This window comes from Vicia villosa, linkage group LG4 (assembly GCF_029867415.1).
Source record: "Vicia villosa cultivar HV-30 ecotype Madison, WI linkage group LG4, Vvil1.0, whole genome shotgun sequence".
Classification (NCBI taxonomy): Eukaryota; Viridiplantae; Streptophyta; class Magnoliopsida; order Fabales; family Fabaceae; genus Vicia; species Vicia villosa.
The window spans coordinates 79,064,098-79,086,626 of record NC_081183.1 but is presented as its reverse complement, the minus strand read 5'-3'; the positions used below and the strand labels follow the sequence as shown (position 1 = coordinate 79,086,626).

Below are 22,529 nucleotides of genomic sequence, written 5' to 3'. Positions count from 1 at the left end.
TCTACCGAAATAATCAGGGAAGTCTTTTATCAAAGTTCTTCGAGTATTTATTTCAGGGGGAGATTATTTATCTCAGGGGGAGATTGTTAATCTCAGGGGGAGACATATTCATATGCTTATGCTATAGCTGTGTAATTTGTCTTTTGCCGTCTACTCTTTCTGATCGCAAATTCATATCATTTATATATGTTTTTGTCATCATCAAAAAGAGGGAGATTGTTAGAACAAGATTTGTTCTTATCAATTATCTTAGTTTTGATGATAACAATAATATGAATTTTGCTTAAGATAATATGGTACTCTAATCCAATGCAATTTCCCTTTCAGGAAATATATATAAAGAGTACGCATAATTCAGCGCTCAGAAGTTGTGTCTCAAATGGTTCAGCGTGCAACATCAGAACATGGTCTGGCAAGACATCAGAAGATGGTCGAAGCAGAATCAGAACATGGGTCTATGGAAGCATCAGAAGAACATGAGATCAGAAGCACTGAAGATCAGAAGATGGTATCACGCAACAGAAGCACTTCAAGATCAGAAGATCAGAAGATGCTATGCACCAAGCTGTTTTGACTCTGATGATATTCAAACGTCGTATTCACAAACATCAGATCAGAAGGAAGTACAGGTGGCAGACTACGCTGACTGACAAAAGGAACGTTAAAGCTACTAAAGGCAACGTCAGTAGACACAGCGTGAACAAGGCTCGAGGTAGTTGACAAAAGCGTATAACATTAAATGCAATGCTGTACGGAACACGCAAAGCATTAAATGCACTCAACGGTCATCTTCTCAACGCCTATAAATATGAAGTTCTGATGAGAAGCAAGGTTACCAATTCTTAACAACTCTGAACGAAAATAAACTTGCTGAAACGCTATTCAATCAAAGCTCAGAATCTTCATCAACTCACTACATTGCTGTTGTAATATCTTAGTGAGATTAAGCTTAAACGATAAGAGAAATATCACAGTTTGTGATTATAGCTTTTAAGAAGCATTTGTAAACTCTTGAATAGATTACATTAAGTTGTAAGGAACTAGAGTGATCGTGTGATCAGTATACTCTAGGAAGTCTTAGCAGTTGGCTGAGCAGTTTGTAACTAGAGTGATCAGGTTGATCAGTAGACTCTAGAAAAGTCTTAGAAGTTGTCTAAGCAGTTGTTCCTGGAGTGATCAAGTTGTGATCAGAATACTCTAGTAGACTTAGTCGTGGACTAAGTGGAAAACCATTGTAATCCGTGCGATTAGTGGATTAAATCCTCAGGTTGAGGTAAATCATCTCTGCGGGGGTGGACTGGAGTAGCTTCGTTAACAGCGAACCAGGATAAAAATAATTGTGCAATTTATTTTTATCGTCCAAGATTTAAAGTCACACTTATTCAATCCCCCCCTTTCTAAGTGTTTTTCTATCCTTCAGGAGGTACTATCATCTGGCCATCTTTTACTAATAAATCAAATATTTCGTCATATTTAGTGACATCAAATGTATAAGTTTTCTTAGGAAATCTATCGCTTTTATCATTCTCTACTGGATTTTTTCCATTAGAAGGGGTGAGCAATTTGCAAGAATAAGGTGGCGCCTCTTTTAATTCAGCAAGATCTATTTCGACCTCTTCCATGCTGTATGAATCTTCGAAAGGTTCGCCATCAACGTCGTCTGCTTCGACGTATGCTACTCTCTCCTTCTTATAACTTTTACTTGCTCTGGCCTTTTCTGCTTTTAATCGTTCGACTTGTCGAACCCTGTCTGCCAATTGGGCCATATATCTTAGGTATTGAGTATCCAGTTTCTTTCGAATTGAATAATCTAGGCCACCTGCACCCATTTCAACTAATTCATGCTCTGGGACAGTCGTGAAGCATCTTGATTTCAACAAACGGAACCTGTTTAAGTAATCATCTATAGACTCCGTGAACTTCCTCTTGATGCTAGCCAATTATTTCATACTTATCTTGGGTTGACCCATGTAAAATTGTTCATGGAATAATCTCTCCAAGTGTGCCCATGCATCTATGGAATTTGGGGGCAAAGTAGTGAACCAAACAAAAGCATTTTTTGTTAGCAAACTAGGGAAGTATTTAATCCTTAAATCTTCGTTCCCTGCTAGATCCCCTGCTTCCGTCAGATATCTGGCTATGTGCTCCACGGTAGACTCATTGGTGTCCCCTGAAAATTTAGTAAATTTTGGTACTTTGGTACCCCTTGGCAATTCCGTTTGCATGATATATTCTGCTATTGGGGATGTATAATTTGGGCGTCGAAGCCCGGTATTAAGGCCATTGTTAGCCATTATTCTCTCTATCATGGCAGTGAGATTGTTCTCTGTTGCCAAATTGTCTCTCCTAACCCTATGGACCACTTCGTCAGGATGTTCGTTTCTTCTTACTACCACCAGATTAGGCTGTTGCTGGGCAACTGCTTGTTGGCCAACGTTAGTCGTTTGACTTCGAGTTTCTAAGTCTATCACTTGGTTTTGCTCGACTGGTGTTGGTCTAGATGGTTGTGCTGTGGCTCGAACATGTTCTAGAATGGGTTCCCCTTCCTGATACGTTGATTGGTTGTTCCTTCGTCTATTTTGTGGAACTCCTAAAAAATCTGCCATTCGATTTATTTGAGATGATATTTTTTGGAAAGTTTCCACATTATCCTGGTTAGTCCTAGCAATGTTTGTTGCTAACGGATTCAAGATGGAGCCCAATTCTTTGGCAAGAGTTCCTAACATATCATGGTTACTTGCATCCATTTCCTGTCGAAATGCTGCTTGACTATTTGTGGTAAAAGGGAGTATTTGGGCAGAGAAGCCAATATTCTGTGCGCTTTGACCTATCGAACTGACATTCGGCGAAAATGCCGTCGGGTTAGTTGTAGTGTATGTAGGCCCTGATCCTCGTAATCGTGTCATATATAAATATGGCATTCCATATGGATTGTTGGATCTCCAACCTTCGAAAGTCGATGATGGTCCTGGGGAAAATAACTGACTTGCAGCGTTTGTCGAGAAAGGTGGTATCTCGCTTGCGCTAATGAATGGAGGCGCGGTGGTCGAACTCGAAACTGGTACAGTCCCTGTTGTCCCTGTAGTATTTTCGGGTATCGCCTGGGAACTACCTATGGGTTCAGATCCTGTCGAAACTGGTATAGCCTGCGCCTCTTGAGTAGAAGTTGAAACGTGCGTAGAATTTGTCACTACTGTTCCTGACCCTTGTGGGGGATCTTGATTTCCCCCTCTACTGGCCGCATTGACCATTTTCTTGTTGTACCTTTGTTTAGGAATCGGTTGTGCACTGTTGGTTAATTTACCGTTCCTAAGGTTCATACAAGGTCTTGATATTTTCTAGACAAAACAAAACAATCAATTAATAACAATTTGTTTGACACTGTCCCACTGGGCGTGCCAATTTGTTTACGGTGATTTGCGGTAAACAACCGCTAGTCTTCCAAACTATAATAAATATGATTTGGTTACTCGCAGGATCAACTAGATTGATCCTGGGACATAGTCAAAAAGGTTGTTATTCGTGATAGTTCGAATTATGTCTATGGTTGGCTTGTCTCGAAATAAGAAATACTTAATCAAAAAAATAAAGATTAGCAATCACCTTGTTATACACGTAAATATAACATCAGCGAAGGGTAAGATAAAGATAAAATATAAGACAAAACTGTAAAGTGCAAGAATCTTAAAGTGTAGAAACTTAAATGCTTCGAAACTAAATAGAATGAAAATAAAGAGTGCAGGAATGTAAATGACAGAAAGTAAACGAAATGCAGTAATATCAAAAGATACTTGAATAAAGAAAGATACAAATGTATTTAAAATGGTGTTGGTGTCATACGTACATTTCTCAGCGAAACTCGTTCTCTTAACACTTGATACTTGAGTAGTATGTGAGTGATTTGTACAAAATGAACACACGGAATCCTAACATTAAGACCCTTATTTATACTAACTTCGACCCTAACGGTCCTATACTAATCTAATGCCACGTTGCCCACAAGAAAACCCTAGGATGCCATCTGTCTTTGTGCGGTTACACAAACTACTTCGAAATTCCAATCATCCCGCCTGAATCTTCTTTCGACACGTAGCAACGCAACCAGAATCGAGAATGCCACGAAGACACGTTTAGCCTCAGTACTTTACGTATTTCGCAAAAACGTTTAAGTCTTTTAAAGATATTCTTCTTTGAATTAGCTCCAAGTCTAACCATCTTTATTCCAACTCAAACCAACATCCTCGAAACATGGCCGTCAATAGCCATTTTTAAACTCAGAAATGGTCATCAGTAACCATCTTCCTTCGATTTCTAACTCTTCAAAGGATATTCTTTCCAAACGAAATCCCCAGCCAACACATGGGTAAAGTTCTTAAAACACAAGGACGAGTCTCATTCAGTGTTCTTTGAATTCTGCACTCAGATTCAATCTGAGAAGGAGTGCAAAATCATAAAGGTCAGAAGTGATCATGGTGGCGAATATGAGAACAAATTCTTTGAGGAGTTCTTCAAAGAAAATGGTATTGCCCATGATTTCTCTTGCCCTAGAACTCCACAGCAAAATGGAGTTGTAGAGCGAAAGAATAGGACTCTACAAGAAATGGCCAGAACCATGATCAATGAAACCAATATAGCTAAGCACTTCTGGGCAGAAGCAATAAATACTGCATGTTATATTCAGAATAGAATCTCTATAAGACCTATTCTAAATAAGACTCCTTATGAATTGTGGAAGAGCAGAAAGCCCAACATTTCATATTTTCATCCTTTTGGATGTGTTTGTTTCATTCTGAATACTAAAGATCATCTTGGTAAGTTAGATTCTAAGGCACAAAAGTGTTTCCTTCTTGGATATTCTGAACGCTCTAAAGGCTACAGAGTATACAATACTGAAACATTGGTTATAGAAGAATCAATCAATATCAGATTTGATGATAAGCTTGGTCTTGAAAAGCCAAAGCAGTTTGAGAATTTTGCAGATATAGATATCTCAATCTCAGAAGCTGAAGAACCAAGAAGCAAAGTATCAGAAGCTGGTAATCTCAGAAGCAATGGATCAGCAGATCAAGTTGCTGCGTCTTTGGAGAATCTCATAGATTCTTAAGAGCCAACTATCTGAAGATCTTCAAGACTAACTTCTGCTCGCTCAGAAGATGTCATTCTTAGAAAGAAGGATGATCCTATCAGAACCAGATCATTCCTGAAGAACAATGCAGAAGGTCAATTAGGTCTTGTTTCTTTGATCGAGCCAACTTCTATTGATCAAGCTCTAGAAGATCTAGACTGGATAATTGCCATGCAAGAAGAACTAAATCAGTTTACAAGGAATGATGTATGGGATCTGGTTCCTAGACCAAAAGGATTCAACATCATTGGAACCAAGTGGGTCTTCAGAAACAAGTTAAGCGAAAAAGGAGAAGTTGTAAGAAACAAAGCCAGACTGGTTGCTCAGGGCTATAGTTAGCAAGAAGAGATTGACTATACAGAAACCTTGGCACCAGTGGCCAGGTTAGAATTTATTCGCTTATTGATTTCTTTTGCCACTCAACATAACATCACTCTATATCAATTGGATGTTAAGAGTTCCTTCTTAAATGGTTATATAGAAGAAGAAGTTTATATTCACCAACCTCCTAGTTTTGAAGACTCTAAGTCTCCAGAACATTTTTTCAAATTAAAGAAATCATTGTATGGATTGAAGCAAGCTCCTAGAGCTTGGTATGAAAGATTAAGTTCTTTCCTTCTGAACAATGGTTTCACTAAAGGACAAGTGGACACTACTCTCTTCTGTAAAACATTTAAGAAAGATATTTTAATTTGTCAAATTTATGTTGATGATATTATCTTTGGAACATCTAATGCTACACTTGGAATGGAGTTTGCTAAGTCTATGCAGGCTGAATTCGAGATGAGCATGATGGGAGAACTCAAGTATTTTCTTGGGATTCAAATCAATCAAACTTCTGATGGAACTTATGTTCATCAAACAAAGTATGTGAAGGAACTTCTAAAGAAGTTCAAACTTTCTGAAAGCAAAGAAGCCAAAACTCCTATGCATCCTACGCGTGTCCTAGGTAAGGATGAGGTAAGTAAGAAGGTAGATCAGAAGCTATACAGAGGTATGATTGGATCTCTTATATATCTTACTGCTTCTAGACCTGACATTTTATTCAGTGTTTGTTTGTGTGCAAGATTCCAATCAGATCCTAGAGAATCTCACTTAACAGCTGTTAAGAGAATTCTGAGGTATCTGAAAGGTACTACTAATGTTGGTTTAGTCTACAGAAGATCTGAGGATTACAACTTAGTAGGATATTGTGATGCTGAGAGAGTTGAAAGGAAAAGTACTTCTGGAAGTTGTCAATTTCTTGGAAGTCATCTGATCTCTTGGTACAACAAGAAGCAAGCTACCATTGCCCTCTCAACAACAAAAGCAGAATATGTTGCTACTGGCTGTAGCACACAGATGCTCTGGATGAAGATTCAGTTAGAAGATTATCAGATATATGAGAGTAACATTCCTATCTTCTGTGATAATACTTCTGCTATATGTTTATCTAAGAATCCAATCTTACATTCCAAAGCTAAACATATTGAGATTAAACATCATTTCATTAGGGACTATGTTCAGAAGGGTGTTCTTTCTTTAAACTTTGTGGATACAGACCATCAATGGGCTGATATCTTTACAAAACCCCTTGCTGAAGATAGGTTTAAGTTCATTCTGAAGAATATCAATATGGATTTATGCCCAGAATGAGAAGATGAGAAATTCTAACGTATGGATAAGTTCTGAAATGTATTTGGTTATCTTCTTATACGAAGTTCTGATTGTGATCTTTTAGAAGTTCTAATTCTGTTATTACTAACGCTTTATTATCTAAGTTGATTCAGAATCTCTTTTAAAGTAAAACAGTTGTCACCAGTTGTTCCAGAAGATGAACACGTGTTCACTCTTTTTGGACAAGCATGCGTACAGTTGAGGAGAAGCCGCCCTAGGTAACTGTGCAAATCATTTCAAATTTCACATTATCTCTCCTAACATCATCTCTCATTAAATGAATTTGATTCCATGTTTTCTGTAATCATATTCATTCGAACACGTATTGCATTTCATTTCAAATCCGTCCCTTTATATACTCATCTCCACATTCATTTCATTTTTTTTACATTCTCTCTCTTCATTCATCTCTCTATCTTTCTCTTTTATTCATTGTTTGCATAAACCCTAGTTCGTAACCGTACCTCAGTGAATCTTCATGCTTTCTTCATCAAGCTCTTCAAGAAAAGAAATGTCATCTGCTCATCTTGTTCGTCTCAAATACGGTTACACTCCTCTGAAGACATGTTCTATTCTGTCAACTGAACTGGAAGTTCTTTGTGAATCTTCGGTAGATTTTGAAAACCTAAGGATACATGGTTTCAATACTAATGCTGAAACGATGGAACAGGGTTGGTCAAACTACCTTGGTAGACTGGTTGGACCAATATATCCTGATTTAGTAAATGATTTCTGGGCTCATGCAACGGTTACTCCAACAGCTATCATCTCTTTCATATTAGGGCATGAGGTTGTGATAACTGAGAAATTAATCAGAAAGCTGTACAATCTAGAGGATGAAGACGGAAGCACAGGTGCTCTTCCTGGTAGAGTTGATTGGGAAACAGTTGATAAAGAAATATCCACTGCTTCTGGTGTTGTATCTCATCAAACTGGGTCATTGAAACCGTTCTACAAAGTTTGGGTTGAGATTATTCTAGGATCTCTCTATCATAGAAAGCGATCCTTTACCTCAACATACATCAATCAGGATCAGAAGTATGCTCTCTTCTGCATTGGAAAGGGGATTGAAGTTAATATCTCAAGCATTCTATTTCAACATTTGAAGACAAATATTGAAGAATCACGAGATGAAGAACGCAAGAAGTTTCCAGACTTCAAGAAGAATGCTATTCCTTTTGCCAGAATGATTTCAGACATTCTGATAGAAAGTGACATGTTGGAACCGCTGAGGACTGTTGGAACGCCCAGGTTCTTTGGTGTCATTCAAGGACATGTTCTGAATGCCTTTGACCTACAAAGAATGCGTCTGATTGAGAAGGTAACTTCTGTTCCAAGAATATTTCCAGATATTCTGACCAGAAGAATTCTGGTTGAAGGCTTTTCTCCCTTGTTCAAAGAAGAGCTTGACAAGGCTGTTAAAGGTTATTTGACGGCTTCTGTCAAAGCTCAATCTTCTGTTGATCCTGCATGGATTCGAGGAAGAATTCTTCCTTCTCTGGCCGAGTTGCAGCAGAAGGAACAGAAGAAGAAAGAAGCAAGATTGAAGAGAAAAGCTTCAGAAGAAGAAGCTAAGCAAGCTAAGCAGCAGAATATCTTTTATGATCCTTACAAAGTAAATTCCAAAGAATTTCAACAGAAACGCATCAGGGATTCTTTCCGTGCTTTAAGAGCTGCTAGTTCCTCTCAGAAAAAGCCTCCTCCTTCTGAATCTCAAAATCCCCTCACCATCCCAAACAATATCCAACCACCTCCTTCTCCTATTATCCTTAATCCCCAACCACTAAATGTTTTTCCCCCAACACCTTCTGATATTCCTTCTTCATCTACCCTCATCACAGAATATCCACATTCTTTAATCCATTCTTTACCATCCAGAGAATCCAACCCTTATTCTCTTCTTTACCCTGACTATTGCTTCACCTTTAGCCCTCCTGAACCTACCATTCCTATTGACTTTGCTTTGTTCAATTTAAAGTTCAAAGATAGGATGGAAATTCTGAGAGTTGCTCATGACTCCAAGCTAGATCATGTTGCTACTCGAGGCTTATGGAATCGCTTTAGAAAGGATTTTCAGAATGATGCACTAAACATCTAGAGGAGATGTTGCTGAAGCATCTGGATCTTCTGGTTACTGCTTGGATCTTGATGATGGCAAGTACTTTCATCCAATCAGAAATTGGAGACCTCTTGAGGAGAAGAAGTTCATTGATGAGTTGGAAGAAGAACCATGCCTAACAATGGTTGTATGGAAGCCTCAATATCCGGTTCTGACTGGAGATTTCAGTGGTTATTCAACTGGCTAAGGGTGAATCCTTCTGAGGAAGCACCAGATATGGTCATTCCAGAAGTTGTCTACCCTTCAGAAGTTGCTGCTCCCATTCCTCCAAAGAATCTGGCTGAGATTCTTCAAGCTCTGGAGAATGAAGATTCTGTGATTCTTGATCCAGAATATGCTGAAGATGCTTCTGAATCAGATTCTAATGTTGAGATGGAAGATGCTGAGAATCATCCTTCTGAGAAAAGTCTTGTTCAGGAAAATCAAGATGAGGTTCTCACTCTGGATGCTGCTGCTGGTAATGCTACCCCTCTGAATGATAGCTGTGCATCTTCTTCTGCTGAACCTTCCGTTCTGGTGAACGCTATCAAGGTTCTTCAACAGAATCAAGATGTTCTTGCTTCTCGCCTGGATAAGCATGATGCAGCACATGAAGAGTTCAGAGCCTTCATGAAGAAAAACAGAATGAAAGCACTGTTGGGATTCACATCCTTCTGGCCAAAATAGTTTCCAAACTAGGCTAGTCGTAGTCTTTTGGTCTTAGTTGTCTCTTTGTTCTTGCATCTGTTTTCTCTGCATCTCCTTCTGTATCATCTGATAATTTTTTTCTGATGAAATCAATGAATATTATCTTCTTCTCTCATTTTGTTTGTTTTTCATCTGAATCTTTTATGTTTTTTGATGTTATGACAAAAAGGGGGAGAAAATGTGATAAATGATCTGATTTATATTATCAGTTGCTGGGAGTAAGTCTCCATATTTATAACAGAATTTGCAAGTTCTATGTCTTTGAGATTTTTGCAGGATTGAAGACATTCTGAAAAAGCTCAACATGAGAAGCAAAGACATGGGGGAAAGCAATTCTATATAGAAACATGCTCATGGAATCTGAAGCAAGCTTAGCGCTGTGAAGCTTCAAGATCAGAAGCAAGAAGGAATAATTGAAGGACAGAAAAACACTTAGAAAGGGGGGTTTGAATAAGTGTAGTCTTAAAAACTTGAACGATAAAAACAAATTGCACAGTTATTTTTATCCTGGTTCGTTGTTAACTAAACTACTCCAGTCCACCCCCACGGAGTGATTTACCTCACCTGAGGATTTAATCCACTAATCGCAACAGATTACAATGGTTTTCCACTTAGCCCACGACTAAGTCTTCTAGAGTATCCTGATCACAACCTGATCACTCTAGGAACAAATGCTTAGACACAAGCTAAGACTTTCTTAGAGTATCCTGACCACCACGTGATCACTCTAAATACAACTGCTTAGACACAAGCTAAGACTTCCTAGAGTATTCTGATCAACACTTGATCACTCTAGTTACTTACAAATTAATGTAATCAATTCTAAGAGTATTACAAATGCTTCTGAAAAGCTATAATCACAACAGCGAAATTTCTCTTAAAGTTTAAGCTTAATCTCACTAATATATTACAACAGCAATGTAGTGAGCTTTGATGAAGATGAAGTTTCTGAGCTTTGAGTTGAACAGCGTTTCAGCAAGTTTTTCAGAATAAGTTCGTTCAGAATTCTTAAGAGTTGGTAACCTTGCTTCTCATCAGAACTTCATACTTATAGGCGCTTGAGAAGATGACCGTTGGGAGCATTTAATGCTTTGCGTATTCCGTACAGCATTGCATTTAATGTTTCACGCTTTTGTCAACTACCCCGAGCCTTGTTCACGCTGTGTCTACTGACGTTGCCTTTAATAGCTTCCAACGTTCCTTTTGTCAGTCAGCGTAGCCTGCCACCTGTACTTTCTTCTGATCTGATGTTTGTGAATACAACGTTTGAATATCATCAGAGTCAAACAGCTTGGTGCAAAGCATCTTCTTGTCTTCTAACCTTGAAGTGCTTCTGAGCGTGATACCATGAGAACTTCAGTGCTTCTTCTTCTGATCTCAAGTTCTTCTGATGCTTTCATAGACCCATGTTCTGATTCTGCCTTGACCATCTTCTAATGTCTTGCCAGACCATGTTCTGATGTTGCATGCTGAACCTTCTGAGACAAAGCTTCTGAGCGCTGATTTGTGCATACTCTTTATATATTTCCTGAAAGGGAAATTGCAATGTATTAGAGTACCACATTATCTCACACAAAATTCATATCCTTGTTATCATCAAAACTAAGAATATTGATCAGAACAAATCTTGTTCTAACAATAATGTTATCATATTCTCGTGGCATAATATGCTCTAACACATTCTTATCCCTTATATGTTCTGATGCATTGTTATGTGTTCTGATACATACTATATGCTCTAATACATATCTTATGTTCTGATTCATTCATGCTCTGAATTTTGTTGTTTAGTTTGTTCTGAAACATTTTAGGATGTAGAGATGCACTGATGATGCTCTGGTACATTCAAAAATGTTCTGATACAATCTAGCATGCAATGATTCAAGAAGAAATTCAAAGCTCTGAAGCTGTCCTATGGAAGCAAGAAGAAGAAGCTCTGAATGTTCTGAAGTTCTAAGCATATGTGAACGTCTCAAATGAAATGGAAAATACTAAGGGAAGTCCTTTATTTATAAACTTCTTCCAGTATTTATTTCAGGGGGGAGATTATTCATCTCAGGGGGATATTGTTAATATCAGGGGGAGACATATTCACACGCTATGTTTATATGCTTATGCTATAATTGTGAAATTGTCTTTAGCCGTCTGATATTTTGATTGCAAATTCATATCATTTATATATGTTTTTGTCATCATCAAAAAGGGGGAGATTGTTAGAACAATATTTGTTCTGATCAATATTCTTAGTTTTGATGATAACAATGTATATGAATTTTGCTTGAGACAATGTGGTACTCTAATCCTATGCAATTTCCATTTCAGGAAATATATAAAGAGTATGCACAAAATCAGCGCAAGAAGCACTGACTAAGAAGGTTCTAGTATGCAACATCAGAACATGCTCTCGCAAGACATCAGAAGATGGTCAAGCAGAATCAGAACATGGTCTATTGAAGCATCAGAAGAACTTGAGATCAGAAGCAGAAGCACTGAAGTTCTCATGGTATCACGCTAGAAGCACTTCAAGGTCAGAAGACAAGAAGATGCTCTGCACCAAGCTGTATGACTCTGATATATTCAAACGTTGTATCTACAAAGATCAGATCAGAAGCAAGTACAAGATGGCAGGCTACGCTGACTGACAAAAGGAACGTTAGAAGCTATTAAAGGCAAAGTCAGTTAAAGCAGGAAAAGCAAGGCTCGAGGTAGTTGACAAAAGAGTGAAACATTAAACGCAATGTTGTACGGATCACGCAACGCATTAAATGCTCCCAACGGTCATCTTCACAAACGCATATAAATAGAAGTTCTGATGAGAAGCTGAATACAACACTTTGCGCAAACATACAGAAACGCTGTCAAATTCAAAAGCTCTCAAACTTCATCTTCAACCTCACTTCATTACTGTTGTAATATCTTAGTGAGATTAAGCTTAAACTTTAAGAGAAATATAACAGTTGTGATTATAGATTTTTAAGAAGCATTGTATAACTCTTGTAAGAATTTGTTTACATTCATTTGTAAAGAACTAGAGGAGATCAAGTTGTGATCGGATTCTCTAGAAAGTCTTAGAGGGTATCTAATCATTGTGTTCCTAGAGTGATCAGGTTGTGATCAGAATACTCTAGAAGACTTAGAGGATATCTAAGTGGAAAACCATTGTAATCTTGTGTGATTAGTGGATTAAGTCCTCAGGTGAGGTAAATCACTCTAAGGGGGTGGGCTGGAGTAGTTTCGTTAACAACGAACCTGGATAAAAATCATTGTGCAATTGTTTTTATCTTAAGAGTTTTTAAAGTACACTTATTCAACCCCCCCCCCCCTTTCTAAGTGTTTTTCTATCCTTCGTAATGGAAAAAGAATAATAGAGGTCAAAGAGGTAACAAAGTAAAAGAGAAAAATAAGAGAGAAAGTGATTATTCTGTGCGATCATAAAATTGGGAGAATGCAAAGAAGAGGCTAGGACTCAAAGGGGAATTTTGTAAAATGCGGAGGAAGAGACAAACTTGCTAGGAATTTGAGGTAAGAGGCTGTAATCGGGTTTATTATGATTGATATGAAGTTGAGGTAGATGTAGGTTTGTTGTATGTGTGGGTTTGATTGATGAATAACATGATGTATGTGTTGAGATGTTTAATATGCCATTGATTTGATGTTGGAAGGTTGTGACCTTAAGTGTGTTAATGGTGTTTTAGAGATGATTGTTGTACCCCAAAATTTGCCCTCTTATTTTTTGTACAAGTTATGATAGATGTTTATTTCATCATTCAAAAATCAACAGAAAGCAACAAAGAGTTTCCGTTGTTCCAAGATAGTTTGTTTCAAAAGTCTACTTTTACAGTGCAAGTGCGAAATTCATAACTTACTGGAAGGTCATATGGGCTTGGTCCTCACGTTCCTAAGACCTTTTCGGAATTCTCTACATCTTTCGTGTTCGGGTCAAAAGCCAATTCTTTGAGGAAGATATCTGAAAGTAAAAATTACCCGAGATTCGAATTTATCGTTCAACTGTTTGTCGGAGGTTCGAAAATTCATAACTGCTGACTAGAGCATCATTTTGAAGTGATCCATATGCTAAAAGAATCATATTGTGGTATAATGTTGGGGTCGAGAATTGTTTCTTTGAGGAAGGTCCCCGAATTCGCAATTTACCTGAAGGTATACAGTGAAAAAGTGTGCTCAACCGATGTTTCTCGTACAATCAAAAATTCATAACTCTCGCACCGTTTATTAGATCTGGCTGAAATTTAAAAAAAAATCCGTCTCAACGTCCCCAACATCTCATATGTTTGGACCGAACGCCAAATTTGCACCATAAATTCCATAATATTGCAAAAGCATATTGATTTAACTGTAGAAACGGAGTTTCCAGCACTGTGCGATAAGATTTAAAAAATGCATAACTTCCTCAATTTTTATCGAATCGGACCCACTCTGGCGGAATTCTTTCACAAATTTTGTCATCTACAGTTAGTCTTCATACCCCAAGTTCATATTTTAATTGAAAGATCGAGTTTCATCGCATTCATTGAGTGGTACGCACGAAAATTCTGCACAGTTATGTTTTCCGCCTCAGATGACCAGATGATTCTCGCCGTTGAAACGCGCATAACTTCTTCACCATTTATCAGACTGAGTCCGTTCTGGTGGCAACGATTCATAAATTTCATCATATTTAATTTTACCGTTGGTCTCGATTCCGAATTTCGCACCAAAACATGTTTCCTCGAAAACGGAGCTCAAAAAGCTATTTTGGCGCAATTTTTGAAATTCAAAATTGGGAGACCTTTATATTAATTTTTCCCACTTTTTCTCATTAACTCATTTTCACTCAAAATCTCAAAAAACACTCTCTCATTTCTCTCTCCTCTTTTTGTGAATCAAAACCCTATTTTCTCAAGAACATGTTAGCAACTTCATAGGTTTTTCAAGAACACACATTCAACTCAAGATCAAAAATTCCAAAGTTCTTCAAATCTTCATCTCCTTCCTCTCTCGCACACCAGATTCTTCTCCGATCACCAACCTCTATCTCCGGTTTTCCTCACTCTCCGACCGCCCCTCCACGGCCAAGCTCTGTCGTGCATACTCCTTCTATCTGGCCTACGACTTCGGACTCTCTCCTTTCACCTTCGCGTCGACCGCACGACCTTGCTTCTTTCCGCCGCTTCCGAATTCTGGTATCCTTCCTCCTCTTCGCAAAGCTTTCGATCATCTCTTCTTCGATTACATTTCCGATAATTCTTTGAGCCTTGATATTAATTGTTGTCACTTGAGTTCAATTTATAATGATATTTGATGTTGAAATTTGAAATTGTGGTGGATAATTGGAAATTGAATTGCATAATTGATGATAATGATTTTGAAATTGCTTGAGGATAGTTGTTGTTAATTGATAATGATTATACTGTTGTTCGAATCAAGTTTGTTGATGATAAAATTATTGTTGTTGTTAAAGTTGTTTGATAATTGATGATGATTTTTAGCCATGTCGCGTTAGTAATTTTAAATACAAGAAGGAGAAATTTCACAAAAGAATAGTGGTGACCGCTCAACAGTAAAGAAGAAGGTAAGTCTAAATGGAAGCAACTCTAGTTCTAACTATATTTATGTAAACAGTGTAGAAAGAAAGATGTCCTATCAACAATCTTATCACTCGCACGTAACACTCAAGTATTTCAGTTCCCGAGAAAGATCATAATTACGCCTCTGAATAGATATTTGATGTTTCGAACAATGGGGGCACAAAAAGGGTGGTCAGTAGTCAAAGACTAAAATATCCAAACCCTCACCTTAATATTCAAACATGAGGGCTTAGGGGAAACTGTTCTGAGACGACCATGTCTCCCTTATCCGACCGCCTTGAGACACAATGCTCTGCATCCAAACATATCAATCAGACACTCAATCGGATTCTAGAACATAGTCCTGACTACTAGACTATCATACACCCAATTGCAGAAAGTTTGTGCCCTAAGCACATCAAATGGTCCCCTATATTTCACGCCGAAAGATAGCAAGGTCGTTAATCCTCTTCCCTACTGTTTACTGTGGAAATTGGTAAACAAACGCTGGTCCTCCCAAAGCCTTGAAACTAAGGGTTACTTGCAAGATCGACCAGTTGATCTTAAGACCACGTGCTAAAGTTCTTTGAGATTGTATCTGTCTCTTCGAAAGGCTCTGCCTAAGAAACGGTTTTCTAAGGCTGGATAACAAATACAATGTTTTTCCACACTAACTGTTAGATTCGACCGACAGGTGACTCGTAACCGACGAGACAAACCTAGACTTATAGATTTTTATGAGACTATGAGTGTTCCGACCCTGACCTTCTAGGGTGACTCGTGACCACCAGAATGGCGTCGACTCAGAAGATACTCTGTGATAATAACAACCAGTTTCGGTTTACTTGGTTGAAACGATGATTAAGAGACAAAATAAATGCTTGCTAAAGATCAAAATACAAGTAAAAGCGTCAAAACGTACGATTAAGAAGTAAAAGGATTGCATTGAAAATAAATATGGTAATTCACATACATCAGAACTCTCAGCAACTCTTGTTTCCTTAAGGGCGGAAAATGGGCAGAGTGTAAGCAAGTAGTTTGATCGTAATAGTGAACACACTTTTTCTACATTATTATGGCCTATTTATAGGCTTTACATGAAATAACTTCCTAGTACAATCTACGACTAAGATTCAGTCTAGCAGCAACCGTCTCGTAGGATTCCTCTGTGTTTGGCGCCTTTGACACACGATTCTGGCTTGATAACTTCTTCATTAACATTTCAAACTTTGAACATTTGAATTCTCGCGCTTTATTTGTTTCTAATAATTGCCTTTCATCGACACTGCTTCCCACCATCGAACCTTTTATCTAAAAATCTCCTAAGTATGGAACCCCTATGTTCGACTTTTATTCTTGCTTCGACTCACAACAATTTTGACACCATCTGCTGTCGACATTTTCTTTATTTCTCCTTTACACATATTTCTTGTTAAAATGAGATAGTCCTCTAATGAAGACACGTGTCTTGCTTTGCCTCTAGGATTTTTCTTAGGGTAACAAAATGCCCCCTCAGAGATGTCACTTCGACCTGCAGATGATGCGTGAAAGTGGCATCTATGAAAATCTTGAATTCGACCTAACGTTTCCACTTCCCTCATTTCGACTTGAACGTTTGCGTCCACCTAGTGGAGTAGGTTCACTGTAACGTCTTGTCTGTTGATGTCATGCCATCATTACTTCCCCCACGTTTTATTGCCTCGAGACGTGGGATTATTTAATGTGGTGTGATGGCTCCGTTTCCGTGGCACTAGTGGGATTCCACGCATGCGGAAACCTAGTTCCACGTGCCTCCTTTTTTGCCACGTCCCTGCTCACCAATTGACGTTTTCTCACTGGCTATAAGTAGCCCTTCCCAGAAAATCTCTTTCTTCTCCTTTTCACATCTTTTGCATTTCTTCTTCAACTCTTTGCGTTCTTGCTTTCTTCTCAGACCGTTTCATCTTCCAAAAGCTTCTTCTTACAACAATGGCAGCCTCTACCCCAAACGTATCTCCACCCAAGTCCTATGAGCTTTGCCTCGTCGACGGCAAACCTTACGTCCCAGAACCCCCATTCGCTGATGAAAAAGCTAAAATCTGGCAATCTCAGGTACTTATTCCCTTCCAACTTGAAGGTGCCCCCTTATATCTCTTAGGCCCACTAGCCGTTGATGCTCCTTGTGAGATTTCTACAACTGATGATGGAGCCTTCTTTCCAACTAGCAGAGACTCCAGACCGTTGATATCCTCTCCAAAACCTTTCTCCTTGCGTTTTTATGACAGGAACTTTTGAACGGATCCTCCACTAAGATGCCCTGAGTTTGCTGCCTGGATGGCACGTTTGAAACCCAGTAAGGGAAAACTGTAGGAAGATCTAGGTATCGACACCCTCCTAAACATGTCTCAAGAAGGCATTTCTTATTCTCATAGCATGTTGACAGCTGCACTATTTTTCTGGAAAGGTTCAACGAACACTTTCCACACTGGCTGTGGCATGATCACTCCTACCCTCTTAGATGTCGCTGCCATCACGGTCCTAAAACCGACTGGTCCCGTGTTTAACCATGTAGATGTCGAAGTGGTCCCAGTGAAGTTCAACGTCGGTGAAACTAAGATCCCGACATTCAATAACTTCCTTGCTCATCATCATAAAGACACTCCTGACATTAGTGATGAGGAACATGTTGCTTTCTTGACATACTGGTTGTCAAGATGTGTTTTCTGTTCCAGGTCTATGCAGGTGGCGAAGCAATTTGTCTATCTCGCTAGTCACCTACATCATGGTGATAGCGTTGCTTTGGGGCAGCTAATATTGGCCAACCTTTACATGTGTCTGACGGAAGTGGCTCGAAAAATCAGATACTACAACCCCAACGCCTCAAAAAGAAAAAATGTTTTAGTGCATGGACCATTTTGGTTGCTGCAACTATGGATTAATGCCACTTTTTCTGAAGAAATAAAACCTTTCAGAAATTTGAAGATAACTTGTGCTCCGGCTAGAATCTGTAGTGACTGGGAACGCCTGTCCATTCTGACCCCAGTCGATAAAGGTGCCCCCAACTTCAACCTTTTCAAGTTGATGTTCGACCTGATGTTAAAAAGCGTCGATTTTCAACCATCTATGGCCTCTTTTGCTGACGGCAAGTCTGGCCTCAAGTGGCTTACCAACATCTTTCCTCCTATGAGGGAAGAATACAAAAAGCTCTCTGTTAACACCTGGCAGCGATTTTTGGTCCCCGTTTTCCTGTCTTACTCCATCGCAAGTACAAGCCCTAGTTTGACATCCTACCAGCCTAACTTGGTGGCTCGACAATTTGGCCTCTGTCAGTTGGTCCCTAAATCTCTGTATACTTCTCATGAATTTTTACTAGACATTCTTAATGACGAAGCATGGGAGCATGTTCAGGAAGATTATGACAGCATATGGAATGGGTGGCCCTCTCTCAATTTCACCAATTTTAAATCGTCGTTTTACTGTACTCACGAGTTCGAAACTTGGTGGCGAACTTATTTTATTACCTTTGTTGGTGATCCTGATAAAAAGATTTCAGAACTGACTCCTGCTATTGGTCGTTTGCAGGGTAAACCCACTCAATGTAAGGCCACCAATATCAAACAAATTCAAGCTTTCTAGAAGTACTTTGGGTGGTATATTTGCCCACTGATCTTCGTTGAACCATCTCTCAAGCGGCTAAGGTATTAAGGGAGAAGGTAACCATCAAGATCCCTTCTTTAAAAATCCCTGGTTACGCGAAAGACAAATATCTCTTCGCACTTCATTTTGCAAAACTTAAATTTCCTCCCTTACCTACTAGCCCTCTAGCTTTGGCATTTCGACCGCCAATTCCAGATTGGTATTATTGTCCTTGGTCGGATGTTGAGAATGCTTATAAGAAAAAGGCCGCTAGAGTGGAATCGACGAAGTACAGTTTGGATAACTATCCAGGTTCTTTTCATATTGCTCCTCGATATGTGAGAACACTCACTGCCATCCCTAATGGTAACAACTTCTTGGAAAACTCCTTTCATTTTCTTCGACTCCTTTTGGTACTAACTTAGCCATTTCTTTAGTTGTTCCCCTTGCAGCCGTCAAAGACAATCCTACCACCAAGTCTGATAAAACTGCTACTTCCAAAGAAAAGGTACATATTCAAACTCGTAGATATTTATCTTTATGTTTTGTCTTAGTCTGACATTTCCTCTGCAGCCAAAACCCGACACTCCTACCTCCCATGACGAACCTATCTCTTCTGCTCTAAAGGTTAGTTTTATGGTGTCATACCCCAAATTTGTCCTACCCTTTCAATTTTATCTGGCTTAGGCTTATGCATTTCATACTCTCATGTACATACCTCCCATTAGGTCATCTAACTCATCATGCATCGTTAATCAATAAAATGGGCATTGGGAACAAGGATCTTGAATTGTTAAGGTTTCATAATGTTTTGAGGTGTACATAGACTGGTTCATCTGGTTCTTCTTTGAACATCGAACTGTGGCATTGGGATTTCAATCCCTTATGTATGAGTTTGGGCTTAGGGCTATCCTGAATATCTTTCCTTCAATATTTCGAACTTGATTTTCATCTGAGGTTATATCCAACAATTGAAAAGGAATTTTGGCTGGACAAGAGGAGTATGGGTCATCAATTCGATACTTTGGCTTGTGAGTTATAAGGCATACATCGTGATACAATTAAAAAAGGGTTGACTCCATCAAAGTTAAATAGGTGCGCTTATCAGGTGTTTTGTTTCAAAATACGAGTGAACTCAAACTCTGGATTCAAGTAAGGGCATATGAGGTCAAGTTTGTTTCAGCTTATCAAAAATTGAGATGCACGCAAGGGTGGGATTTAAGGAGTGCACGTATGAGTTCTGATCGAGATTTCATCTGAATATGATTCAAGGTGCATGTCAAGGATGGTTTGTATCATACAAGTTCACCATTCATTCATTTAAAATCTACGCATTCAAAGGATCCAAAGTCCATATACTTAAACATTCATACACTTCATACAAATTTCATTACAAAAAAAGCATTACATATTTCATGTTCCAAATCCAATTCATTACAAAATCCATATGCTACATAAAAGAAAATCAAAGGAAAATGGAAGAGAAAGTCCATTCATTACATCACTTCAAATATATATTTCATCCATCAATCCATATCCATTAGTTCATTTGATTTTCATCAATTACCATTCAATTTCAAACAAGTTACATCAGCATCATGAATTCTCCAATACACACTGGGAAATTATACAGAAAAGAAATGAGAAGGTTATGTAATATATATTCTGAGTCTGGGGTCGCCAAGAGGATGCGTCTTCACCATGTTGTTTTCACTGTAGCCGTTGCTTGCCATCTCGAATCCGTCTCCATGCATTCTTTAAGTTTTACCACAAAGGCTCCAAGCTAACTCCAGAACCGTACCTGCAGCGACGTAAAGAAACCATACACCAATTAGCCAACTATTACCAGCAAATCATGTTAACAACATTTAACTAACAGCCAACACCATTCATCATCTAGACAAGAAGCCTCAAGCCATGTTTCCATTCCAACGAAATCCTGCATTAAGACAAAAAAGGGGAAACTAACTCAAAATTGACAACTATCTTTTAACCAAACTGCAGCCATTAAACCAAACTCTTCATACTGCCACAGTTGCTAACAGAAGTGACCAAGAAAACCATGCCCTGCATCCATACATACATGATCACGACCAAAATTGACAGTTCAAATCAGTTTCCATAACCTACATTCAAAGTTTCAAACAATCAATACAATTCTGCATTCAGTTCAGCCATAATACATTCAAAGCAAAACCAATTTACGGATCCTAACTACTAGACCGACCCTGCATAACAGTTTTAACAATCATATCCTAACCAACTAACTTTCCTCAAACTTTTAAACCCCATAACTATCAAAAAAACAGTCCCATTCAAACACCCCAAACCTTCATCATTTCAACCAATATGCACCAAAATTTCACTCCAAAACAAGTCATTCAAAATCCACAGTCTACGCTTCAAACCAAACAAATGACTCACATCAAATCCAAAACTAACTACCAATCCTTCTTTTGCAAAATTTCTATCAATTAACAGTTTTGTAACTAACAACTAACTTCCAAAAACCTAACAGAAATCAGTTTTATTCTCAACCCATTCATAACAGAATTCAGAACCATATAACTAACCCACATTTCAGTTTCCATCCAAACCCACCATAACTGAACCACTAGCTATTTTAGCAAAACTTTCCTAATCACTAATAACCTCCTAACTGTTTTCAAACCAATTTGTAACTACCTAACAGAATCATAACCAATCTCAGTTTCACTATAAATAACCATTAACTGAGTTCTAACTGCCAGCTCACTTTAACCAACCTAGTACAATCTCTAACTAACCCTAACCAATTCCCAACTGATTTTTAACAGAGTTACAGAACAAAAAGCAGAAAAGAGGAGGAGATGAGAACTAGCAGAGAAAAGCATTTAACAGAAAAATCAGAATGAAAAAACTAACCTCGACTCTCTTCCCTTCACCTCCATAAATCCAAAGCTGAGTCCAATTCAGAGTCTCTCGATTTCATTCTCTTCACACAACATCATCATCTTCACCATTCCCTCTCCATTCCCCAATCTTCAACACTCTGCAACTCTCTCCTCTATCATCGACCTTGAACCAACCTCCACCTTCTTCACCAAGAAAACTTCTCTATATCCTTCATTACACAAAAAACTTACATAAGAACTCTAACAGAAAAAACTTCAGGCTCTTCATCTCTCTTCACCATCATCAATCTTCGCCACTATTCAATCAACCTTCAATCACACCTCAACCTTCAAACAAGAGTCATCAACTCGAAAGGATTCGTATTCTTCTCGCAATCTCAACTTTCTTCAATAACCTTCATACATCAACTCCTCAAAAACTCTGCAAAATCAAAGGAATTCCGAATCAGAACAGAGTAAAAAAAATAAAGAAAGCGTTATCGGCTCATCATCACCTTCGTACCAATCTGTGGCAACAAAATTCTCTCTTTCGATCTTCATCACAACACCTTCATATCAACTTCAAACGAGGGCAGCAAGGGCGAGCTAGCGAGAATGATGTGATTATGTCGATCTCATGAGAGAGACGAGATCGAGAGGGGATCTGAAGTGAAATCAGAGCGAGTTTGAGATTCCGAAACACGGAGAGGTGTGAGGAGAGAGCTAAGAGGCGCTGGTTATGGCGGCGTTGGAGTTCGCTTCGTCGGAGAAGATGAATTTCCCCACCGCGCCGTCGCCGTTGGGTTTTGTGAAGAAGGAAGAAGAGTCTGAACATCTGAAACGGTGCAAGGTAACCCTAAATCCCCTTTTGTTTCTGTTTTAGTTTAATT

At 38.6% G+C, this 22,529-nt stretch overlaps 1 long non-coding RNA gene across 2 annotated transcripts; it reads right to left on the bottom strand.

Annotated features, from left to right (window-relative positions):
• Positions 1-20,242: 20,242 nt before the first annotated feature.
• On the bottom strand, positions 20,243-22,529 carry LOC131594927 (uncharacterized). Of its 2 annotated transcripts, none has more exons than XR_009281620.1 (3): positions 22,155-22,529; positions 21,671-22,081; positions 20,243-20,892 (listed from the first exon to the last, which is right to left on the bottom strand). It is a non-coding gene; the product is annotated as an uncharacterized LOC131594927 (long non-coding RNA). The 2 variants fall into 2 exon arrangements; XR_009281619.1 differs by having other exon boundaries at positions 22,163-22,529.